Here is a 23,230-nt window from a genome sequence, read left to right as displayed (position 1 = left end):
CTGCATTCAAATCACCAGATGGGAAGCCCTTGAATCTGAACCTCAAAAGGCTCCCCAGGTGATTGTGAAGCACCCAAGTTGGAGCATCCCTGACAGATTACACGACCGTCCAGAGTCGTTCAGCCAGGTCCCCAGGCTACGACTGCCCTTGGCATCTGCAGATCTGAGCCCCACGTGGATGCAGTTGGCTGTGAAAAGTACAGGCTAGTCTCAGTACCTCCCCGTCCTCAGGGAGCTCATGGGAGAAGAAAGGCCCATGACCTTCACGTTACTTCCTGTATTCCTTCTGACACCACTGAGGTCACCAGGGCACAGATTATTATTTAGAGACGAGGAAATCAAGGCTCAGGGTAGCTAAATGTCATATAACAGACAAGTTTCCTCGAAGAAACTTGTACCCGAGCAATTACACCTCAGATCCATTCGATGTCCAAGAGGAACTTACTGACGACGGAGGACAGGGCTTTCTGTGGAGGATGGAGAGCCGGCCAGCAACACCATCTCGTGACTCTGGCTCTGAGCGCAGCACAAGCCACATACTACAAGGGTTCCCCTGGGCCGACATCGGCTTATGTTGCATGTGGCAGGTGTATCAAGGACATACCTGACTCATCCCATACCCGAACTTGTACGAAGCAATTTGCAACGAGTTATTTGATTAACTGACCAGAGGGTTTGAGATGATTGAGAAGTAGGGAAGAGGTCTGTGGGATGGAGAGGGGCAGCTTTCCCATCACCACAATCTGGAAAGCCCTGTGCGGGCAGCCGCTGACCGGCCCATTACCTGCACAAGGACTTGCCGCCGGACCCCCAGGTCTTGGGGAGGTACATGTGGTGGCGTGCCAGGAGCCTGGGCTCTGGGGTCTCAGCTGTGCCACATAGCTGTGAGACCCCAAAGGTTTCTTCATTTCTGAGTCTCCGTTTCTCCCTTCAAAAATGGGGAAAATCCCTACCTTTTCAACTTGATGTAAAGCCAACAGAAGATTACTTATGTGAAAGCACTGGCCCACTGGGAATGCTCAAAAGGAATCCTCCTGCCCCCACATTTTCAAGGCCTTTGCTTTTCTTTTTAACCCAGGTGCACAAGATAACATAATTCACACTGCTTCCTCCAGGAAGCCCCCACCCACCCAGGCTCTATGATGGCACCACTCATTAGGTTCTCAGATATGACCAACAAGATGGTCATTTTATATAAAGTGCCAATAAATACAGAAGAACCCGGCAAACACTGAATTGCTGATGCAAATGATCAGTCAGCAAATTGTTGGCAAGCTGCAGGTTCACACCTGTCACCTGACCTCTCCATCAAACCCCCTGTCACTGGATGACTTGATACTAGCAGGTGGGTGGGATGGGGTGGCCACTCCTCTTGCCACCTGGCTAAATCTTCAAGCTGCATTACTTGGGTCCCCGTGCAAGGCTTTCTGACCTCCCCTGGACAGCATTTCTCCCATCCCTGCCCTTATCCCTCCCCTGCCCAGCTGTAATTTTATAACTCTACCTTCCCCTGGTTCCCTTCAGCCATATCCCACCTGCTCCTATGCTCTAGCCTGCAGATCCAAACTGTGGGACTCAGGAGAACCCTTCCACACTGAAAAGGACCCAACAAAAGGGATCACAGGGATGGGAGAATGATGACAAGTAGAACGATCGGACCCTTCTGTCTGTTTCCCACTGCTCTGAGTTGGCAGTCTCCCACCTCTGTTCTGGGAAGGGCCCTTGATATCTATCCAGAACCCAAATCCTCCTCACACCAAGGTCCGGCTCAAACAGCACCTCCTCCACCAAGCCCTCTTCGATTTCGTGGAGCTCTAGGTTATCCCCCCACCTCCCAATCCTAGCGGCACTTGTCATGCTCATTCTTCCACTCTTAACTACTTTCTGTGTCCATAGGCAGTAGAGATGCTATTTATTGCCTCACCCACTCTCAGAGAAGGGAGGAAAGATGAAGAGGATAAGAAAAGAAGATGCAACAGAGGAGAATGAGGGGAAAAAAAAGAGAAAAGGGCAGAATGGATGACAATGTGAATATACCCCAAAGAGATGATGGTTTTTAGAGCTGTCTGGTTCCTGCCATTATTCTGAAGAACATTTGATTCTTATCAACAGCCCCCCTTTACAACTCTACGCCAATAAAATGGACAACCTAGAAGAAATGGACAAATTCATAGAAAGGTACAATCTCCTAAGAAGGAATAGAAAATATGAACAGACCAAAATTGGCACAACATTGTAAATCAACTATACTTTAATAAAACAATAAAAAGAAAAAAGAAAATATGAACAGACTAATTACAAGTACTGAAATTGAATCTGTGATTTAAAAACTCCCAACAGAAACTCCTGCTGTGGCACAGTGGGTTAAAGATCTGGGGTTGTTGCAGTTATGGCACAGGATGCAGCTGGTGGCTCAGACTCAATCCCTGGCCCAGGAATTTCCATATGATGTGGGTGTGGCCATCAAAACAAACAAAAGAAAAACAACACCTAACAAACAAAACTTTAGGGCCAGATAGCTTGATAGGCGAATTCTATCAAACATTTAGAGAAGCATTAACACCAGTCTTTCTGAAACTCTTCCAAAAAGCTGCAGAGGAAGGAGTACTTCCAAACTCATTCTGTAAGGCCACCATCAGCCTAATACACAAAACAACAAAGATATCACCAAAAAGAGAGTATTACAGGCCAATAACATTGATGAACACAGACACAAAAATACTCAATAAAATACCAGCAAACAGAATCCAACAATACATTAAAAGGATCGTACATCACAATCAAATGGGATTTATCTCAGGGGTGCAAGGATTCTTCAATATCCTCAAATCATTCAGTATGATACCACATTAACAAACCAAAGAATAAAAACCATATGATCATCTCAATAGAGCAGAAAAAGCAGAAAAAGCTTGTGATAAATGGAAGTAAAACAAATGGGACCTACTTAAAATATTTTGCATAGCAAATGAAACCATAAACAAAATGAAAAGACATTCTACAAAGTGGGAGAAAATATTTGCACAGGATATGGCCAACAAGGGATTAATCTCTAAAATATACAAACAGCTCATACAGTTCAATATAAATGAGAAGATCTAAATAACATTTCTCCAAAGAAGACATACAGATGGACAAGAGGCACATGTAAAGAAGCTCAACATCATTATTTATTAGAGAAATGCAAATCAAAACAATGTGGTGTCACCTCACCAAAGTCAGAATGGCCATCATCAAAAAGTCTACAAATAATAACTGTTGGAGAGGGTCTAGAGAAAAAGGGAACTCTTCTACAATCTTGGTGGGAATGTAGAAGACATTATGGAAAACAGTATGGAAGTTCTTCAAAAAACCAAAAATAGAGTTGCCATATGGTCCTGCAATCCCACCCCTGAGCATATATCTTGACAAAAATATAATTTAAAAAGTTACATACATCCCTATATTCACCCCAACATGAATAGGGATGTATATAGTAGCACTGTGTTACAACAGCCAAGATATAGAAGCAACCTAACGGACATTTTTATATATATATATATATATATATATATATATATATATATATATAAAGGAAGTTTACTTGGCCATAAAAAAGAATGAAATGATGCCATTTGGAGCAAGATGGATGGACCTAGAGATGATCATACTAAGTGAAGTAAACCAAAGAGAAAGACAAATATCACATGATAAGACTTATATGTGGAATCTAAGTACACACAGACAAACTTTTTTCCGAAACAGAAAGATTCTCACAGACATAAAAAAACAAACTTATGAGGAAGGGGGGAGGGATATATTAAGAGGTTGGGATTAACATATATATACTACTATATATAAAATAGATAACTAGTGAGGAGCTACAGTACATCATAGGAACTATACTCAATATTTTTTAATAATCTATAAGGGAAAAGATTCTGAATTGCTGTGCTGTATGTCTGAAACTAACACAGTATTATAATCAACTACACTTCAATTCAACAATTTAAAAAAAATCCCCTTTTAACTTGAGCTCATATGAATGGGGTTTTGTTCCTTTTAAGCAACAATTTCTAAACAAGATACCAGTTACTTACATCCATACCTCTGAAGGCTCCCTGCAGGCCTAGCATAGTACTTTGCATGTCACATTGTGCCTTTTACTTTTTAAAAAAACTTATTATCTGGAGTTTCCGATGTGGAGCAGTGGAAACGAATCTGACTAGGAACCATAAGGTTGCAGGTTCTATCCCTGGCCTCACTCAGTGGGTTAAGGATCTGGCATTGCTGTGAGCTGTGCTGTAGGTCGCAGATGCGGCTCAAATCCTGTGTTGCTGTGGCTGTGGCATAGGCTGGCAGCTGTAGCTCCGATTTGACCCCTAGCCTGTGAACCTCCATATGCCACAGGTGTGGCCCTAAAAAAACAAAACAAAAACCCAAAAAAGTAAATAAAAAATTTATTATATACTCTAAGAGAGCAGAGATTGTCTGATTTGTTCATTATTTCCAGCACTTAGAAGGTGCCTGGCACCTAGGGATCCTCAATAAATACTTCTAGAATGAATGAATAAATGAGCGGATAGAAACAGATACAAATGAGCTAATGAATCAATGCGACAATGTCTTCTACTTGGAAAGATGAAGTGACAGAGGTCATAATCAACGTTAGAAAAGGAAAGGATTGGCTCAGAACACACAGGGTCCTCTTAGCAACTCTCTCAATATCAAAGGTCAGGTGGCTTCTGAGACTTGAAATGAGATGTTTTAAGACTAAAGGAAGGACTTTTCAGATATTGAGGAGTCAAAACTTATGAGGCTGTAGAGTGAAGTATACCCCACTCCCACCCTTCCATACACACAAATCTGTGTCTGATCTTTGTGTTTACTGGGCAGAAGGAAAAAGAGAGATTACAAATGGTCTTCTCTATATATAACATATATACTCCTGAAGAGAAGTGTGTAAATAAAATCCCAAAGGATTTCCATTTTCACTCACCTTCATTTCAGACTGACCTAATCCTGATTCCATCATCTCTGTGTGACCAGTTTTTTTCTGTTCTGTCTCTTACATTATCTCAGAGAGCTGATACTTAGAAGTAGCCCTAAAATAAACCTGTCATTTGTTTATTTATTCATTTTGCTATGAGGACAAGTGCTCTTGCATTTTTCTTTTGTGCAAACTTGGATCTTCCTGTGGAAGACAATCCAATGTCATGGGAAGAACCTGGCCTGGGAACTGGAAGACTGGAGGGTTTGTTTCAGTCCTGCTGGGCCCTGAGCAAGCTGTCCCTTCACACCTGCCCTCACCAGCTGGACAGCCTCCTTTCCCAACTCCTAGCACAGCTATGCCAGGTTTTCTTTCTGTTTTCCTGTTATATATTGAGCTTCAATGTAATATTTCATTCTAGGAAAGGATTCTGTTGCCCTCAACATCATTTTGAAAATCAATGGATGGGATCATCTCTAAACTTCCTTCCAGAACGAACAATTAATGATTTTAATAATGCAGTACTTTGTGTTGTGCTTTATAGCTTATTCCACATACTCAAGTGCATTATCTCATTTAAGCCAAAATTCCTGAAAGGTGTGCAAGGACCTCCTCCACAATTTGACAGTTGAAAAGCCGGGAAAGCTGGGGTTTAGTTAGTAGACCGACCTGCTCAATGTCACACAGCTAGGTAGAAAAAGAACTTCAGGGAGTTGGCCAGTACTTTTGCTTTGATGTCTTCTTTCTTCGTATCACCAATCCATAGATAGGGTCCACACCAACAAAGAGGTGCCTGCCAGGGTCTGTCTTGAGGGGTTGTTAACAGGGACCCTCTAATTACCCACTGGGGAGGCGTAGTCCTAGAGACAGGCTAATACTGGTCCAGGCACCAGTGATGGGATAATTTTGGATCCTCCCTAGCCCTGCCAGCCCACAGGAGTACCTGCTATGTTTGCTGGGCACCAGAAGCCCATGCAGAATTCTGAGCAGCTCTGAATGGGGAGACAGAGAATGCTCCAGGGCAGGGATGGCTTCTGTGCCTCTCATCTATCTCCACATCCCTCCGAAGGCTCACTAAGCAATGACCTGGAGCCTGGGAGTCCTTTAATAAACAGTTGTTGAGCTGACCTGAATTGACACCTGGCTTCTTAAGCTGCAGGGCTTCCTGAGCAGTTATTTTCAAGTTTGTTCAAAAAAATAATCCCTCTGGGACTGAGGTGAGTCAGGACCATCAGCTGCCTCTTCTGGGTTGTATTTAAGGAGCTCACACCCCATCAAGACCAGCCCTAGGGGAGTTGGAGCCCCCTCAGAGTCACTGAGTAACAGGATCCCTGTAGCACATGTAGGTGATAGGCCTGGGAGGGAAATGGACCACCTAGAGTCCTGGCAGCACAGAGAATGGGAGTCCAGTTACTTAAAGGAGATTCGATCAGGGAGTAAAAAGATATACATAATGTCAATTCCCTGTGGTTTGCATAAACAGAAACTGAAGTATGAATCACAGAAAACCATAGATAAACCAAAAGGGATTTATTTTGTTTTTTATTGAATTCTGACACATGTCCCAAATCTGAAACACACAGAGAATAGTAGAAAGAACACAGACTTGGAATGTTCCCAGCTCTGCCACTGACCTGCTGCTGTGTGGCCTTGGGCAAGTCACATCCTTCTCTGGCTGAAATGGATCAACAGTTCTCAAATCTGGCTGCAGTTCAGAACCACCTGGAGGCATTGTTATCTACTGAGTGAGAACTTCCTGTGGCCAGGTCAGAAACTGGCATTTGCAGCAAACGCTCAAGGGATTCTGCTTACCCAGAGTCTCAGAACCCCAGGACTGATGACTAGTGAGGTCACTGCCATTCTGCCATGTGAAAGTGCACACGCACTCATGCAGGCGGGTGGCCACTCACCACCCCAGCCCCCTCCTCACCTCTCAGCCTAAGCCCACACTTCTAGCCTAGCTTAGCTGTCCTTCCCCCCTTTGCGGTGCTGGGATTGAGCCGGGGCAGGACGGGGTCGTGGGGGAGGAGGGAGGATGACATCAATGAGACCATCGAGCCCCTGGTCCCTGGATGACCGAAAGGAGACTGACTGGTAAGCCTTGCAATCACTTTTAGCTCCTTCTTTCTTTGATTTGACAAAAAGCTGGTTTGCTCTCTAGAGTAGAGGACACCATGCCAAGCAAACATTTATTGAGCATCTACTGCATGCAAGGCACACATGCATTGCTACTCCATGACAGGGGAAGGCCAAGCCTCTTCCCTCAGAGTTGGGGTCCGTGCTGGCACTGACTCAAGCCACTTAGAAAGAATAGTGTGTGTGCTCCCCTCCAGTGGGGGGGGGGGCACTCTAATGCCCCTAAAGGCCCTGGTGACATTGCCTTCCTCATGGTTTCCTCATCTACCAGGCCCCTCCACCAGTGGCCCTGCCTGGTTTTATGGGAGAGCATAAGCACGAAGATTAATGAACATGGCCATCTTAAGAAGTGAAAAAGCAAACTGTGGAACATCCATACCGTGGAATACTACTCAGTGATGAAAGGGAACACATTTTTGAGACACACAATAACTTGGGTGAATCTCCCAAGTTTCACGTGGAGAAAACTAATCCCTAAATGTTAAATACTGTCTTATTACACAAATACAGTATTACTGAAATGACAAAACTATAAAAATGAAGAAGACACAAGTGATGTCTAGGGACTGTGGAAATGTAGGTAGGATACAGGGGGTGGGGGCTGAAGAAAACATGAGGAATCCTTGAGGCAAAGTAAACGTTCTGTATCTTGACTGTCAATGTCAATATACTAAATGTGATGTTTTCCTATAGTTTTGCAAGATGGAAACACTGGAGAAACTAGTAAGGGGTATATAGACTGTTATGAATTTCATATGAATCTAATTTTTTTTCCGAATAAAGTTTATTAAAAGAAAAAAAAGAAACTGAAAATAGGGAAAAACAAACAGGAGATGGAGAGATACAACAGGGCAGTAGGTTGGGTTTTGCTTTTTGAAAAGGCTGCTTCTTAACCTCCTCAGAATGGCCATTTCTGTTTGTTGTGGAATCAAATGCTCCGCTTTTCACTCAACAGCATCATGAACATGAGGTCCACCCAGAGCAGGAGCCTCAGAGGGTAGGGGGTTCCCAGAGGGACTGAGGCCAGTCCAGGTCAGTAATCACTCCCTGAGCTAAGACCATGTACTGCCAGTGCCTGGAGCTAGAAGAGAGTAAAGCACAGTCCTGCCCTGCAGGAGGCAGACTGGCACATGCCCAGCTTAGGCACAGGGTGCTGGAGATGCCCAGGGTAGGGACGGGGGAGGGCAGAGTCATGTGCCGTGATAACTCTGGATCCCAGACAGACTTGGGATTATGGTCCCCAAGCTCAGTTTCTTTGTCTGTGAAAGCAGATAATACTACTGATTTCACAAGGTCACCATGAAGATAAAGTTGGAGAATGTTAGTAAATGCTTAAGAAGAGCACCTGACAGTTAGTAGTTGCTGAGGAAATGTATTATGTATCATTCTTTGTGGGGGTGATCCTCCAGATGGTTCTAGAAAAATAAGCTGGCATTAGGAATAAAAGGTGAAAATTTGGGGCAAAGGCATTCATGCAGGGCACTGCACATGTAATGGCACCAAAAGCAGAAATGCCACCCAACAGAGAAGAATGTCTTTGTGGCAGCAGTCCCACAGCGGGAGGGACCGACTGTTGTTAAATGTTTGACCTACGCTATCTCATGCCATCATTCAAGCAGCCTCAGCAGGTGGGTACGATCATCTTTATTTTTCAAATGAGGAAAATTGAGCTTAGAAAGGGTAGGTGAGGGCACCCAGCTAGTGGCGCTGACTCAAACCCCAGCCATTTGAGTCCCCATCCATTGTCCATATTCTAAGCCATTCTGCCAGGGGAAATGCCTTGGTTTTAGGGAAAAGGATGATTTTCTCTCTTATATATTAGATAATCTCTATCCATGCCCCACCACCCCTCTCTGCAAGTTTATCTTACTCTCTGTCCATTAGCAAATTCTCTAAAGAATTCAAGGACAGTCAAGTATAAGATCTGGCTAAGGGGAGGAAAGAGGCCAAGAAGCTGAGGCTCTTGGACCATTTAAGAAGTGAAAGACCCACCAGATACATTAGGACTTATTAGTGTGGTACTTTAATTCATCAGGATGGAGGAATGACTTAGTGTGAGATGCAGGCTTTGAGTGGTCAAGGCAAGAAAGAACAGCTGTGAGACACATGAGCTGAGTGTTCTGGTTACTGGAAAATCTTGCCTTCTTGGAGAGCAGTGAGGTCCCCATTTATCCTCAGGGCATGGCATCGAGTAGGAGGGGCAGGAACACAGAGATCCTAGTGGACTTTATCTATGAAGAAGTCTAGAGGCTGGGGGTTCCTCTGCTGTCAGGCAGCCTGGTCCAGTGCTTCTCAGAGTGCAGTTCACGGGCTGGTTCCCTCCCACCACCATGCCACAACTGCACTTTCTTCCAGCATTAATCAAGAATGACCTTGCCAGACCCCTTAGCGACATCCCATGAAGACTGGTGTCATCTCACTCACTCTTGTAATGACCCCACTAAAAGCAAGAGGATCAGCCAGGTCTTTTGACAGACTAGCCGGGGTCCAAAAGACTCCTAAGATACGCATTCTCCCCTGTCTTCGGGAAGATGCAAACCTAAGAGGAATGAGGATCCTTCCTTCCGACACCGCCAAGCGAAGGAGACGTGTCCCTTGTTTGCTACTCAGGGAAGAGATGGCACTGTTGTGTGGGAGTCACTGCCCTCTGGTGTTTCACTAGGGCCATATTTGCCTCTCTCTTCCTTGCTTCGTGCTCCTTAAGTATAGTGGATTGGATTATAAACACCACAAGATAGGTTCACCCAAACCTCGAAATGTGATGGTATTTGATATAAGGGTCTCAGCAGATGTGATAAGAATGACCTCACCATCCCCTGAGGTGAGGTCATTCTGCATCAAAATGGGCCTTGAATCCAAAGATGAGTATCCTTATAAGAGACAGAAAAGAGAAGACATGAAACACAGAGCAAAAAGGCCATGTGAAGATGAAGGTGGATACTGGAGTTTTGTAGCTAAAAGTCAAGAAACGCCAAGGATTTTTGGCAACAACCAGAAGCTAGGAGAGAGACATGGAAATGATTCTTTGCTAAAGCCTCCAGAAGGACCTAATGCTATGGACAGCTTGGTTTTGTATTTCCATCCTCCATAACTGTAAGACGATATGTTTCTGTTGTTTAAAGCCACTCAGCTTGTGATCATTTGTTATGGCAGCCCTAGGACTTGCTTTTTTCATGGCTTCTTCCTCCCATCCCCTCAGTGTGATCCTCCCCAAAGCCCTGCCCTTTGCTTTCTGTGCTCTGTGAAGACTTTCTGCTTCAGTGCTCACCTCACCTTCATGCAGCTAAGAGCCAGCAGAGGTGCTGACAAGACTGGTCCACATGCCCAACCTGCTGTGACCGTGAGGAAGGTTCTCGTCTTTCTAAGCCTGAGTTGTCTTAGCTACAAAAATTCCTACTTCCAGCCTCGCTGCAGAGAGGCAATGAGATGACATTTGTGAGAAACCTCTCCCTCCCTTCACATCCACAAAGCAATGTGGCTTTTCTCTCCAGCCCCAGCTCTAAACTCGAATATTTCTATGCAGAGCATGTCTCATAGATCTCTCAACCTCCACTCTCACAATCAAAGACCTCTTGCTTCCCACACATCTTTCCTGAGTGGTAGCCAAGCCACCAATCAGGCAAGAGGAAATGAAGTCACATGTGGAGCTGGTAACCACTCCTCCCATCAGAGATGCTCCAGGGCTAAGACAGGTGGACCAGCATTCAGCTTCCAACACTCCCCCAATAACATCTCTCTCCCATCCAGGGAAGATCTGATTGTGACCTCTGAAATCAGGTCAGCACTATGCGGTCTCATGATTCCACAGGAGAACTTAAGAAAGTAGAAGATGCATAGAACTAGGACAAATAATCCTAACATTTATATGGAACCACGAAAGACCCAGAACTGCCAAAGCAATCCTGAGGCAGAAGACCAAAGCTGGAGGCATTGCCTTTTCATACTTCAGACAATAGAACAAAGCTGCAATAATCAAAGCAGCATGGAATCGGCACAAAAACAGACGTATAGGCAATGGAACAGAATAGAGCCCAGGAATAATCCTACATGACTACAGTCAATCTACAACAAAGGAAGAAAGGATATACAGTGGAAAAAAATCTCTTTGGCAAGTAGTGTTGGGAAAGCTAGATGTAAATCAATGAAAGTAGACTATTCCCTCATACCACATAAAAAAATAAACTCAAAATGCTTTAAAGACGTATTTTAAGACATGACACCATAAAATACCTAGAAGAGAACATAGATAAAACATTCTCAGACATAAATCACAGCAATATTTTCTTAGATCAGTCTCCTAAGCAGAAAGAAATAAAACAAATTGGACCTAATCAAACAAAATATTTTACACAGCAAAGGAAACCATCAACAAAATGAAAAGACAACCTACAGAATGAGAGAAAATATTTGTAAATTATGAGACTGACAAGGGGTTAATATCAACAATATACAAAGAGCTCATATAACTCAGTATCAAAAAACAAAACAGAACAGTAAAAAACAACAACAAAACAAAACAACAAACCAAAAAACAAAAACACAGGGAAGACCTAAATAAGCATTTCTCCACAAAACACATACAGGTGCCCAACAGGCACATGAAAAGACGCCCATATCACTAATTATTAGAGAAATGTCCATCAAAACCACCAGGAGGTATCACCTCATACCTGTCAGAATGGCCGTCGTCAAAACATCTATAAATAATAAATGCTGGAGAAGGTGTGGAGAAAAGGGAACCCTCCTACACTGTAAACTGGTTCAGTTACTATGGAGAACAGTATGGAAAGTCCTTTAAAAAACTAAAAATAGAGCTACCATATGATCCAGGAATCCCACTCCTGGGTATGTATGTGGAAAAAATGAAAACTCTAGTTTGAAAAGATACATGCACCCCACTGTTCACAGTCACCCTATTTATAAAGCCAAGGCAACAGAAACAACCCAAGTGCCCATCAACAGATGATTGGTTTATGAAATGGTGATATGTGTGCATGTGTGTGTGTGCACACACACACATGCACAACTATTACTCATCCATAAAAAAGAATGAAGTATTACTATTTTAAGCAACATGATGGATCTAGACAATATAATACTAAGAGAAGTATAATACTAAGAGAGGTAAGTATTACATGATATTACTCACATGTAGAATCTAAAAAACAATACAAATACATCTATATATAAAACAGAAACAGAGCCATATAGAAAAAATTATAGTTACCAAGGGGAAAGGGAGGTGGGAGAGAAATTAGGAGTTTGAGGTTAGCATATACAAACTATATCAGATGCATAAAACTCTATAAGATACATAAAACAGATAAGCAACAAGGATTTACTGTATAGCTCAAGGAACTATATTCAATATCTTGTAATAACCTATAATGGAAAATAATCTATTATATATATATAGATTATATAAATATAATAGATTATAATCTATTATTATATAACAGAACCACTTTTGCTATATATCTGAAACTAACACAATATTATAAATCAATTAAAATGTTTTAAAAAAGAAAGTGGAAGATGACCTGGGACTTGCAGAAATCAAAGCCTCCAAATACTTCCCTGAGTGTTCAGCTCACTCTCCTCCCCCGCTCCCCCCTTCAATAGTTTCCTCCTACCCAATCCTGTCACCATAGTTTGGAAAAGTTGGGACCACGCTTGTCTCCATCCTATGCATAGTCTTCTGAACATTGCTTTTGCCTTCTGGCCTGAGACAGAACCAGAAAACAGGGGGTGGGGTCTGTCCTGGAAACAGCAGCAAGGGGGGCCCAGGGGCAGGGGGAGCCAGGGCAGGCTCTGAAGATGGACATTTCACCACTGCCACCTTACGTCCCAGCCACTCCCAGGGCTTCTCCTCCCTTCCTCAGCTGAGCCTGCAGCACGAATGACAATGGTGCATGATACCAACCAGACACTCGGTAAAGGACTGGGTAACAGGCTAAGCACTTGGTTCACATCAGTAGCTCACAACCACCCCATGAGGCGGACATGGAAGTATTCACGCAGGTGAGTCTGCACCTGGTGTACTCTGATGGCCTCTGCAGCTGGTGCTTCCAACCACAAAGAGAGGACAACAGTTAAGGACAGATTCTACCCCAATATCTTCTGGTTGGGGGCATTCTTTTGGCTTTTTTTCTAAAATAAGAATCTGATACAGGAGTTTCCGTCACAGCTCAGTGGTCAACGAACCCAACTAGCATCCGTGAGGACGCAGGCTTGATCCCTGACCTCGTTCAGTGGGTTAAGGATCCGGCGTCACTGTGAGCTGTAGTGTAGGTCACAGATGCAGCTCGGACCCTGCGTTGCTGTGGCTGTGATGGAGGCTGGCAGCTGCAGCTCCAACTGGACCTCTCCCCTGGGAACCTCCATATGCCGTGGGCACGGCCTTAAAAAGCCAAAAAGCAAAAAAGAAGAAGAATCCGATGCAAAGCTTATATTTGCAGTTATAATTCCACTCTTAAAAAATAGCTGCTTTCTACCAAAACAGCAACGGAGAATTCTCACAGATTGAATGTTACCGAAGAGTGGGCTCTGACATCGCTGTCACTGTCCTTTGTCCCTGTGGCATGTGATTTGGCTGCTTGTGACACTCATCATTTCAGCCAGCAGATCAGACCTTCCCACGCACAAAGCACCAGAGCAAATAATTCGATTCAAGCAATTGTCTAGTTTTGAAACATGATGGTTATAACAGCTTCACTGGATTATTCTAGGGTTTGACTCTCCCAATAAATAATCTTCTGCTGCACTGTTCAAGTCCCCGTTTCTCATGTTGGGACACTGACTCTCAGAGCCATCAAATGCCTGAGCCCAAAGGGGGTGCCTTCCCACTGTTTCATTGGGGTACAGCCACTCAGTTGCCAAGGAAACTTGCTGGTTCTGAAAGTATCCATGACTGTCCCACTCAAATGTGAACTCCCGACATTCACCAGAACTAGTCAATACAATGAAATCCCCCACACCGTGGAGTGGGCAGAGCTTAGAGGTGGTGTGGGAGCATCTCAGAGCGAGGACCACCCCTCTCCCTGATGTGTGCTCAGAGAGGTACCCGTGCCTTCTTATGAGCTCTCAGCAGATCGGTCCTGAAAGGAGTGGGTGGACTCATCAGGAGTGCCAGTCCTGCTAGCCCCTGTCCTTGCGGGGGTGTTTCAGTGATGGGGATGGGATTGGGAAGAACTGGGAGCTCAGTTGGGAGGAATCCTACATTCCCCACAGGGCCGTGCAGAAGCAAGGGTGCCCCGGTGGGTGTGGGGAGTCAGAGGACTGGTCTGGAGATGGGCTCCTCAGAGGTGAAGTACTGGATCCCTGAGCTTTGCTTTTGGGGACCTTAGTCCCCTTCTCTGTGGGATGTGGGGTGCATGTGTGAGAAGGATGGATGGGGGCGGGGGGTCTCTTCCATTCTCACACTTCCATTCTCTGTCTGTGCTGCACTGCTTTACTAAGTGGTCTCTGCCCCAGTAGCTCCACTGCCTTCCTGGAGCAGGGCCCAGGTCTCCTTGCTAAAGCATGGGCACCATACCCAGCTTCGGAGTCATATCTGGCCCCACACTGACCGCTAAGGCATGGAGCTGCACTCTGGAGGGGTGCACAAGAGGAAGCTGCCTGGGCCACATAGCAAAGTGTGGCCAGGAGAAGAGGAGAGCTCCCCAGCCCACATGCTGGCTCAAGCAGCCTTCTTTGCACATACCATCAGAAGTAGAGAAGGCCAGAGCTTGAGTCTGCATACCATTTTCTCATAGAATCCTCTTCCAGCACTGTACCTAAAGCCAGCTAACCATGTTTGAGTCATACCCCAGCTACAGCTAGCTGAGAGACTAGCCCGTCACCTTTCCTCTCTAAGCCTTGTTTTCCTCACAGGCAAACTGAAGACACTAATGCTTGCTTTGGCCCTCATGCAGTGCTGGTGCAAGGCTGACGGCTGTACACACGAGCTACATCAGAGCTACATGTGATTAGTCTCATGTAACTTCCCAGCAGGGGAGGCATTCCCAGGGACCAGATGAACCTTTCCATTAGTGCAAAGCATGAAGGGCAGCAAGGTTTCAGGAATGACCGGGGAGCAGGGGGCTTGGGCACCTAAGGGAAGGAGCCAGGTAGAAAGTTGTGACTCTAGCTAATGCCAAGTGTGGTGGGAGGGACCCAGGGAAACAGAAGAGAGGACAGATGACATGTAATACAATCTGCTTCAAGACACGCACACCAGGTAATGATATAAGAGGAAACATGATCTGAAAACTCCGAACTTCAACCTGGAGCCTCCCCTGGGCCAGATCCCCAAGGAGCATTTGCAGTACTGCAGTCATCCGCAGGAAACGCATGTTAACAATTCCTCTGCTGTCTCCCACCCTAGGAAGCCAGATGGGACCACACATAAATCATGAGGCTACCCTTAGCCTTTTTTGAGTAGTTTTAGTAGCCTGCTATCCATGCTTCCACTTTCAAAGGCCCCCACTCTGGCCCCCCTGGGCTTGGGGGAGGGCACAGTGGCTCCCTTCTGAGAAGAAATCTTTAGAGTAAAAGAAATCTCAGGAAGACCTAGGACTTCCAATTCTATGTTGAATAAAAGTGGCAGAATTGAGCATACTTATCTTCTTTCTGATCTTAAGGGAAAAGCTTCCGGCTTTTCACTTTGAATATGACAGTTGCTGTGGGCTTGTCATATGTGGCCTTTATTATGTTGAGGTATATTCCACATAGAACCACATTATTAAAGAGTTTTTATCATAAATGGATATTGAATTTTTCTAAATGCTTTTCTGTATCTATTGAGACAACCATATGATTTTTATTTTTCATTTTGTTAATGTGATGTATCACATTGATTTGTGGACACTGAACCACCCGTGCATCCCTGGAATAAATCCCACTTGATTCTGATATATGGTCCTTCTAATGTATTGTTGAAATCAGTTGCTAATATTTTGCATCCGTGTTCATCAGGGATATTGGTCTATTATTTTCCTTTTGTGTATTGTACTTCTCTGGTTTTGGTAGGCAAGAAAAGGAAATAAAAGGCATCCAAAATGGAAAGAAAGAGGGAAAACTTTCACTATTTGTGGATAACATGTTTGTATATACAGAAAGCCCTAAAGACTCTACCAAAAAAAAAAAAAATTGTTAGAACAAACTCAGTAAAGTTGCAAGCTATAAAAATCAACACATAAAAATTTGTTACATTTTTATACACTAACTGAACTATCATAAAAATAAATTAAGAAAACAGGAGTTCCCGTTGTGGCACAGTAGAAACGAATCCGACTAGGAACCATGAGGTTGCAGGTTCCATCCCTGGCCTTGCTCAGTGGGTTAAGGGTCCCAGGTTGCCATGAACTGTGGTGTAGGTCACAGATGCAGCTTGGATCGGGCATTGCTGTGGCTCTGGCGTAGGCTGGCAGCTATAGCTCCCATTAGACCCCTAGCCTAGGAACCTCCATATGCTGTGGGTGCGGCCCTAAAAAGGACAACAAGACAATATTAATTAATTAAGAGAACAACCTCATTTACAGCTGTATCAAAAAGATAAAATATTTGGAAATAAACTTAAGAAGGTGAAAGACCTGTACACTAAAAACTATAAGATAACTGATGAAAGAAATTGAAGAAGACAAAAAGAAATGGAAAGATAAACCATGATCATTGATGAAAAGAATATTATAAAAATGTCCATATTACACAAAGCAATCTACATAATCCCTACCAAAATTCTAATGGCATTTTCCACAAATAGAACAAAAAGTTCTAAAATCTGTATGGAACCACAGACGATCCCAGGTAACCAAAGCAATCTTGAGAAAGAAGAACAATTTGGAAGCATCACACATCCAGATTTCAAGCTATATTACAAAGCTACAGTAATCAAAAGAGTATGGTATTAGAATTAAAAAGGGATATGTAGATCAATGGAATAGAATAGAGCACAGAAATAAACCCACACATATATGGCTACCTAATTTAAGACAAAGGAGGCAAGAATACACAATGGACAAAGGACAGCCCCTTCAATAAATGGTGCTGGAAAAATTGGACAGCCACATGCAAAAGAATGAAACTGCATCATTATATTACACCTTTCACAAAAATTATTTCAAAATGAATTAAAAGACTTGAATGTAAGACTAGTAACCACAAAATTCCAGAAGAGAACATAGATGCTAAGCTCCTTGACATCTCACTTGGTGATATTTTTTGGATCTGACTCCGAAGGCAATGGCCACAAAAGCAAAAATATAAACAAATAGGGCCACATCAAATTAAAAAGCTTATGCATAGCAAAGGAAACAAATCAACAAAATCAACAAAATAAAGAGGCAACCTACTGAATGGAAGAAGATATTTGCAAATCATATATCCAATAAGGCATTAATACTCAAAATACATAAAAAACTCATGCAGCTCAATAACAACAAAGCAAACAATCCAATTAAAAAATAGGCCAAGTGTGTATGTATAATTGAATCACTTTGCTGTATAGAAGAAATTATCACAACATTATATGTTGATTATAATTCAATAACTTTTAAAAAATAGGCAGAGGACATGAATAGATATTTTCCAAAGAAGACATATACATGGCCAAGTGGCACATGAAAACATGCTCAATATCATTAACCATCAGAGAAATGCACATCAAAACCACAATGAGATATCACCTCACACCTGTCAAAATGGTTTTTATCAAAAGGATAAGAAATAACAAGCGTTGGCAAGGACGTAGAGGAAAGGGAACCTGAGTTCTGTTGGTGGGAATAAAACCGGTACAGTTACTATTGAAAACAATATAGAGTTTCCTCGAAAAATTAAAAAACAGAACTACCATATGACCTAGCAAATTCTACTCCTAGGTATTTATCCAAAAAAAAAAAAAAATAAGAAACACTAATTCAAAAGGACACATGCACACCAATGTTCACAACAGCACCGTTACTTACAATATGTGTTCAGCCTAAGTAGATGAACGGATAAAAAAAGATGTGGAGATAAACACACGCACACACACTTGATGGAATACTACTCAAACATTAAAAAAGAATAAAATCAGAGTTCCCGTTTTGGCCCAGCAGTAACAAACCCGACTAGTATCCATGAGGATGTGAGTTCAATCCCTGGCCTTGCTCAGTGGGTTAAGGATCCGGCACTGCCACGAGCTGTGGCATAGGTTGCAGATGTGGCTCAGATCCCACGTTGCTGTGGCTGTGGTATAGGCCAGCAGCTGTAGCTCTGATTCGACTTCTAGCCTGGGAACTTCCATATGCCACAGACGTGGCCCTAAAAAGAGAAAGGGAAAAAAAAAGAATAAAATCTTGCCATTTTTAACAACATGGATTGACCTTGAGGGTATTATGCTAAGTGACGTAAGTCAGACAAGAAAACCAATCCTATATGATTTCACTTATATGTGGAATCAAACAAATGAACAAACAAAACAAAACTCATAGAACAGACTAGACTGGTAGTTGCTGGGGGTGGCAGGGGCATGGGAGGGGGATGAAACAGATGAAGGGAATCAAGAGGTACAGATGTTTCGCTAGAAAATCAATCAGTCACGGGGATATAAGTTCAGCTTGGTGACTACAGTAACAATACTGCACCGCCCATTTGAAAGGCACCCTCATCACAGCCACCAAAAAAATTCTGTAACCTTACACGGTGACAGATGGAAGCTAGACATACTGTGCTGATCATTTCACGATGGATACAAATATCAAATCATTATGTTGCGCAGCCGAAATGCATGAAATGTTGGACTACAATTTTGTTAAAAGGATGACAATTCCACTCTATGCGATCTACAGATTCAGTACAATCCCTATCAAAATCCAGGTGGCCCAACATTTTTACATAAAATAATACATCCTAAAATTCCTAAGTGTTCTCAGGGAATTCTGAATAGCCAAAACTATCTTTTGGAAAAGGAAAACAAAGTTGGAGCTCTCATACTTTGTGATATAAAACTTTACTCCAGTGCTACCATAATCAGCCGCGGTGGTGCTGGTGTAAAGACAGATGAGGTCAATGAATAGAGTAGAGAATCCAGAAATAAACTCTTACTTATACAGTTGACTGTTTTTGACAAAGTTTCCAAGGAATGAGAGTCTTTTCATCAAATAGTACTGGGAGACCTGGCTCTCCATAGGCAAAAGAATGAAGTTAATTCACAGAGATCGAAGATCTAAACCTCAGAGGTAAAACCGTAAAATTATTTGAATTTTATGATAGAAAAAAAGTATGAAGAAATGTTCGTAATACTGACTTGGCAATGATTTCTTAGCGGTGAAACTGAAAGCATACGGAAGAGAAGAAAAATCAGTAAATTAGACGTCACCAAAGTGAAATAACTTCGTGCATCAAAGGATACAATCAAGAGAATGAAAAGACAACCATTGGAATGGGAGAAAAGTGACATATCGAATAAGGATTTAATATCCAGAATATATAAAGAACTCCTAGCATTCAACAACAAAATGCAAGCCATCCAATTAAAGAACAGGCAAAAGACTGGAAGAGACATTTCTTAAAGAAAACATTTTATAAAATGGCCATGAGCACATGAAAAAATACTCAACAATACATATCATGGGACATGCAAATCAAAACTATAGTGAGGTACCACTTCATACCCTTTAGGATGTTTGTTAATTAAAACGTAAACACAGAAAACAACTCGCTTTGACAAGGCTGTGTAGAAACAGGAACTCTCATACATTGCTGGCAGCGATATAAAATGCTGCAGCTTCTATGGAAAACTCTCCAGCGGTTCCTCAAAAAGCTAACACAGAATTACTACGTAATCCAGCAGGTCCACTCCTAGATACAGACCCAGAGCGACTGAAAGCAGGTGCTTGCACAGATACTAGTACCCCAGTGCCCAAAGGCAGTATTACTCACTGTAGCCAAAAAGGAGAAACAACTCCAATGTCAATCAACAGATTAGGAGATAAACAAAATGTGGTATAGACAGAAAATGGAGTATTATTCAATCGTTAAAGGGAATGAAGTTCCGACTCCTCCTAAAACACAGCTGAACAGTGAAGACATTCTGTTAAGTGAAACAAGCTAGACACAAAAATCCAGATGTTATATGATTCCACTTACATGAAATATCTCACATAAGTAAATTTATGGAGACAAAAAGTAGACTAGCGGCTACCAGGGCTGTGGGGAATGGGCGATGGGAGTTAGCGCTTCACGGTTACTGAATTTCTGTTTGGAGTAATGAAAAAATCTAGGAATGGATAATGGAGATGGTTGCACCATCTTGTACATGTAGTTAATGGCACCGAATTATACACTTTAAAAATGAAAGAAAAAATGTCTGTATCCCACCCTCTATCCAAAACTCCACTTCTATATGAGAACCAGTGCTCTAGCCTAGAAATAGACATATGCTCAAGTAAGACTTCCATGTAGGCATCTATTTCACACTCATTTGGAAGCCATGCACATGTGTACACACACACACACATACACACGTGCATGTACGCTCAGGAGACATGATACCCCTGTTCGGTATCTGTGTACCCACTGCACACACACAGCCCCTCACAGTCAGAGCTACAGCAGCCCTCTCTCCCTGTGCTTCCTTCCTGGGCTCCAGGCATCGCCATCCCCATGTCTCAGTCCCAAGTCCCTCCAGGGCAGAGGCAGGAGGTGCTGGATCCAAAGACAAAAAATAGCTCTGCCTGGGTGATTTGTGCCAGCCTGAGCCCTCTGCCTGCAGGGCGTGTGCAGGTGGCCAGCAGAGCCACAGCCTACCCCCAGGTAAGGAGGAACTCTCGGCCAGGGGTCTGCAGCTGTGGGTGCCCTAGAATCCTAGGGATAGAATGTGGCCCGTTCCTCTGACACCAGACAGGCCCCAGGGAATCACCCCAGAGTGATTTGGGCCCCTATCCTGGACCCTGTCAGGAGGGCAGCCCAGAGCCCTCCATGCTCAGAACCTCTTTCCTCAGATCTACCCTGAATTCCTGGCACAAATCTCGTGTTCTATCCTATGGAGAGAAGACTTCCTGCCCAAAGCTCATTCCACAAGGAAGCAGCTCTGATCAGCCACTCGAAAGCCTTGTTGCAGTGCCCACTGAATAAGGGATACGAGAGATGGCTGGTCCACAGTGACAGCCAAAAGAGCCTTCTCCTGGGGAGCTGCTGGTCCAGTGGTTTTCCTGGTCTGAGCTGCCCTGAAGCAGCTGCACTCGAAAGAAGGGGCCACAGAGAACGAGAACAAGTGGGAGGGAGGCTGGGTGCTTCTCCTTGGAGATGGTTTAGACCCCGTGTGCCTTCATGCCACTCCCACCATCCAGAGCAGCCCGGCCTCTTTACAATGCTGACACTCTTCACAGGATGCTGCTGCCCTGCTGCTGCGTGGGTCGGGCCATGGGCCGCGATGCCAACTTCCTAACGAGAGTTCCTGAGAGCAGCTCTGGCCCTGCCACTGAGGGCTCAAGCCCTTTGCCAGATGACGTCACCCAGCTTCATCATGACGCGATGCCCGCTGCCCAGCAGAATGGGCTTTGATGAAGAGTCCTTCCCCGGCTGAGAGCAAAGCTCCCAGGGCACAGATATTGAGGGTGACTTGGAATGGCCACTGGCCACTCACTTGGGTTCTTCGTATTTAGGACATACCTGTCCCCCATAGCCAGGACCTCTTCCAGCTTCCCGCAGCACCTCACATGCTTCCAGTGTGTCAGCACTGGTACCTCAGTTTATCCATGTTTCACCTGGGTGCTTTGAGATCTCCTCATCCTGCTGTCCCCACTCCTCCAATGAGGGTACAAGCATCCTGATGGGGCAAGCTCTGTTTTGTTCACTATTGTGGCTTCAAAGCTCAAACAATGCCTGGCACACAGCAGGCTTGCCATGACTGGTAACTGACTGGTTGGGCAGATCAGGGAAACTTTCTGGTCTTTGCTTTTGTCTTTATAACTTAGGAATAAAACTCGTTACAACAATCTCTATAGGAACACCAGGAGGATGAAATGAGACAGTGCACCCGGGGTGTGTGTGTGTGTGTGTGTGTGTGAGAGAGAGAGAGAATTATTTACTTATTGCCAATCAGCACCAAATCCATCCTTGGCTTAGAGATGCTGGCGCTGAAAGCTGGCCAACCACATTTCCCAAGCTCCCTGGCCAGCCAGCGTCTAGTGAGGTCCTGCCAATGGCAGGCCCTGGCAGCAGCAAGAGGCAGGAAGAGGAGAGAAAACACTTCATCCTTGCTCTCAGTGCTTATATTTAGAGAAGTGGTCAGCTTCGGTCCCCGCTCTCAGCAGCATCTCTGGTGCTCCCTGCACAAGCTTTGCCATGTTTCCTGAGACCCTAGCAGCAGCCCAGCCGTGCACGTGGCAATTACAGTACAGCTCCCTGGCTCTCCTCACAAACTGAGCGCCCCCAAGCCAAGCCTGACCCCAAAGCTCTGAGGACAAGCCCTGGTGTGTCCCCCCTCCTCAGATGTCCTAAGACCAGACCTGCAGCGCCCTTCCCCGGAGGTCTCCACGCCAGCCGCATGGAGCATACCTTCCAGAAACGGGGCCCTCTGCTGGTCTCCCAGGACTGATAATGCCACAGTTTCCTGCCCTCGGCCTGGGAGAGGGAGCTGCTGCTTCTCCTTATTAATCTCTGTGCATATCCTCAACATCTCCTTTTCACTTTCAGCCTTCCAGCACCAACTCCCTGATTTAAAGCTTTTCTTTAAACATTAGTATAGTTTCAAAAACAAACAAAAAACCACCTAACTATATGCTGCTTCCAAGAGTCATATTTTAAATACAATGATGTGACATAAAGATGAAGAAAGGGAGTCCCCCCTGTGGCTCAGTGGTAAGGACCCCAAATAGTAACCATGAGGACACGGGTTTGATCCCCGGCCTCGCTCAGTGGGTTAAGGATCCGGTGTTGCTGTGAGCTGTGGTGTAGGTCAGAGACACAGCTCAGATCCAGTGTGGCTGTGGCTGTGGCTGGCAGCTACAGCTCCAATTCAACCCCTAGCCTGGGAACTTCCATAGACTGTAGGTGCGGCCCTAAAAAGATTAAAAAAAAAAAAAAGATGAGAAGAAAAGGATAGAAAGAAATATATTCTGTAAACAATAAAGAAAGCTGTTATGGCAATACTAATATCAGACA

The 23,230-nt window shown here is 44.0% G+C and overlaps 1 protein-coding gene across 4 annotated transcripts in view; it reads right to left on the bottom strand.

Moving 5' to 3' along the window:
• KCNH1 (potassium voltage-gated channel subfamily H member 1) overlaps nucleotides 1–23,230 on the bottom strand; it is a 380,749-nt gene that overhangs the window by 6,202 nt on the left and 351,317 nt on the right. The gene's annotated exons all lie outside the window — the stretch shown is intronic.

This window comes from Sus scrofa, chromosome 9 (assembly GCF_054392235.1).
Source record: "Sus scrofa isolate SSC_HxYL_T2T_F1_AM1 chromosome 9, Sscrofa_HxYL_maternal_Yorkshire_Landrace_v2.0, whole genome shotgun sequence".
Taxonomy (NCBI): domain Eukaryota; kingdom Metazoa; phylum Chordata; class Mammalia; order Artiodactyla; family Suidae; genus Sus; species Sus scrofa.
This window is presented reverse-complemented; position numbering and strand designations above follow the sequence as displayed.